The following is a 3,233-nucleotide window of genomic DNA, read 5'->3' as shown; positions in this document are numbered from 1 at the left end:
CAGTTCCACACCTCTGTTTGGCAGAGGTATGAACTGACAAACACAACCAACAATCCTTGCTGTGTCTAGCTCATGACAAAACCTGTACCAGCTCTGCACTAAAAATAAGAGTGTGAGCTACCTCTGAAGGTTAAAAATCACAACCCTCAGACTCCTAAAACCCCTTGAAATTTCCAGGAGCTCAAAGTGCTTCTGAAGTTGTTAATGTACCAAAGCAGATTTTGGAGTTCAGAAACACGACAATTCAATTTAGGAAATATGTGTGAAAATAGGAATCTAAACCTAAACATAGCAAGACCATATTGCAACTTTCCCCAAGCATATTCCTTTGAAGAGCTTGCATTCTTTCCTCCAGAAAGCTGACTGCTTAAAATAGCTGTCAGCTTTCTAAAGGGAGTGATTAATCCCACTGGAATTATTTCTGCTTCCAGGAATAGTAATAAATTTAACTGACAATGGGGAAAGCTGCTGCCAATGGATGTCTCTCATATTTTAAATAAAGCCCAGATTTATGCATTGCTAAGTGTGTGTTTTTTTAGTTTTTTTAACTTGATTTTCATTATACAACCTAGCAGTCAGTGCTTATAAACCACTGACCAAAGCCATTCAATGACTGCTAGTGACTGCTAGTAATTAATTAGTAACTGCCTTGTAATTGCCTCAGAGCTGGTAGAACCTGTCTAGTAATTCCCAGTAACTACTAGAGCTAGTAAGTCCCTAGGAACTGCTCAGCAACTACAAGAAAAGTCTCTCAGTAACTACTAGGAAGAGTCTAACAACATTGCAATAACTTAATAATATTATAATATTGATATGATAATAATTGTGGTAACTGCTGGTAACATCTTAGTGCCTAACAACTGCTAGTAATGACTTTGTAGCTGTCTAATAGCTAACATTTACTAATCTAAGTAGCTAACAATTACTAATATATATCTAACATTTACTAATCTAGCATCTAACAATACTAAGTTACTAATTACTGCCTTGTAACTGCCTAGCAAATAATAGCTACAGCCTAACAGCTCCTAGTAGCTACGTAATCCCTGCCTAATAATTACTAGTAACTGCCTAGTTAATACTACACCTGCTACCAGCCCTTCCCTTCGTGGCCCCATTGACCCATCCCTTTTCAGGGCTGAATTCCCCTCAGCCCCCATGGTTTCCACCCCAAGCAGAATGAGCAGAGTAATTTGCCCCCACTTTTCCCTGCTGTTGCCCCACAAAGGGGTTCATTGATCTCAGCCTGTGAGGGGTCACAGTGGGTGTTAAATCTGGATTGTAGTGGCAGGAGGAGTCTCAGGAGCTCCTGCTTGGCACAGGGATTTTTTTTTCCTCCTGCTTTTTCCTTTTTTTTCCTCTCTAGTTCATGGCTCGTGTGAGCTCTGCTTGCAACAGTCCAAAGCTGCTGCCATTAAATTTGATAAAATCAAATTTGGATAATTTTTAGAGGGCAGCAGAGGGTGCTGTTAGTTCTGCTCTTGGGAGGATGGGGACACTCACCCCTCCAGCCCAGGATCCATTCAGACCCAAAGCCCAGAATAATCTCCTGCTGAGGGCTCAGCCTTGCTCCATGCTCCAAAACTGGCACTCAATGTTTTATTCAAGGGGCTCAGAGTAGGTTCACTGCTCTAAATATGGACTGAAAAATAAGAAATCCCTGATGTCCAGCATCTATTTTGAAAATATAGATTCTTTGTTGTATTTTTGTTATCCTGTTATTCTATTCTGTATTATTTGTTATCTGGGAACCAGAAACAATGCTTGGTGTGATTAATGACTGTGTTCAATATTGCCACACTCCAAGCTGTGTGAGTTTGGGAGGAAAAAACCAGTAAGCACTGATTTTGAGGTGCTGAAGTCCTTCTGGCAGTTTCTAAAAGATGCCTAAAGCCAAGGGAATAACCTCTGAACAAGAGATGAGAGCAGAGCATCCTGACATCACCTAGCACACACGTAGAGCATTGCAGCTGAAATTGTAATTACTCGTAGGAATTAATTGCTTGCAGTGACTTTTCTGGGCTGCACAGGATGAGCTGGGATGCTGATTGCTCTGGGACAGCTCTGGCCTTCCTCAGGAGCACTGGAGGGGTCTGGTTGTTATGGAAATACTGCTCACAGCACATGAATAGCCTGAATTTATGGAGCTGTGGATTGATACTGTTTGTGCTTAGCACAGACAGTATGGCTATAAGACAGGAATTTGTTATGATACCAGACTTCATCTGCAGGCAAGAAACACTGCCAGAGGCTTTTAGCAGAAGCTGCTGAGCAGTTCTGTGTCCCAAAGAGCCCAGTGATACTTCCCACTGCCTTGGAAATGTAAAGGATTTATTTTACTGCCACGGGATGCACAGGATTTACCCTCTTTATTTCTCTGCAGCTCACTTTTGCTGTTAACCAGGCAGATTTTTCTATGCAGCACAGAGATGTGGGAAGAGGACTGCAATCACTGTTATCTGCACAGTGCTTAGAGCAGGAAACATCAGGTTTCCTCAGTGGAGGGAGAGATTAACAGGAACCAGCCCTGTGAAGTGCTATTAAATGATAAAGACATGCTGAAGGGCAATGTGGGCTGGGTTCAGTTCTCTCAGTGAGTTCACTCTTGTACATGAGGGCTTTTTCTTGTGTCTCCCTGAACTTGCACTGGTGCAGGGTAAAGCCAGAGCCTTGCTGCTCCTGACTTTGGTCTCTCCTTTGGACTGTCCTTTTCCACTCAGGAGGCTCAGATTCTCTTCCACAGCTGAGCACTGGAGGTGGGGACAGCTCTCAGGTGCTGGTTCTAAGAGGTTTAGTGCATCCAGGATGGTGAGAGTATCTAGGATGTCCTGCTTGCTCCTGTGCTGACTTGTTGGTGTCCTTCCAGCTCCTTCCACACTGCTCTGTACACACGCTGTCCCTGGCATTTGGGACATGAATTCCTCTTTTCCTGGTGGTGACAGGATGCTGAGAATGTCAAGGCACATGTTTCTCTGTTATCCCTGCCTCTAAACTCCCTGTCCATCTCTTGGAGGGTAAAAATAAAGCAGCTTTGTCTGATTTCTAGAAAAAGCCAGACGGCAGTGCAGGGGTCAGAAATAGGCATCCCAGCCCTCCCCATCCCACTGTCTCAGCTGTTGCTTCCTGAGAGACAGAAGCATGTGGTGGCTAAAAATACCCTGTGAAGAGAATACACTCTCTCTCCAATGGGAGAGCATAAATTAAACCGAGTTGTAATATATACAACTTCTTGT

The sequence above is a fragment of the Pyrgilauda ruficollis genome, unplaced genomic scaffold (assembly GCF_017590135.1).
Source record: "Pyrgilauda ruficollis isolate IOZ18807 unplaced genomic scaffold, ASM1759013v1 scaffold1, whole genome shotgun sequence".
NCBI classification, from domain to species: Eukaryota; Metazoa; Chordata; class Aves; order Passeriformes; family Passeridae; genus Pyrgilauda; species Pyrgilauda ruficollis.
This window is presented reverse-complemented; position numbering follows the sequence as displayed.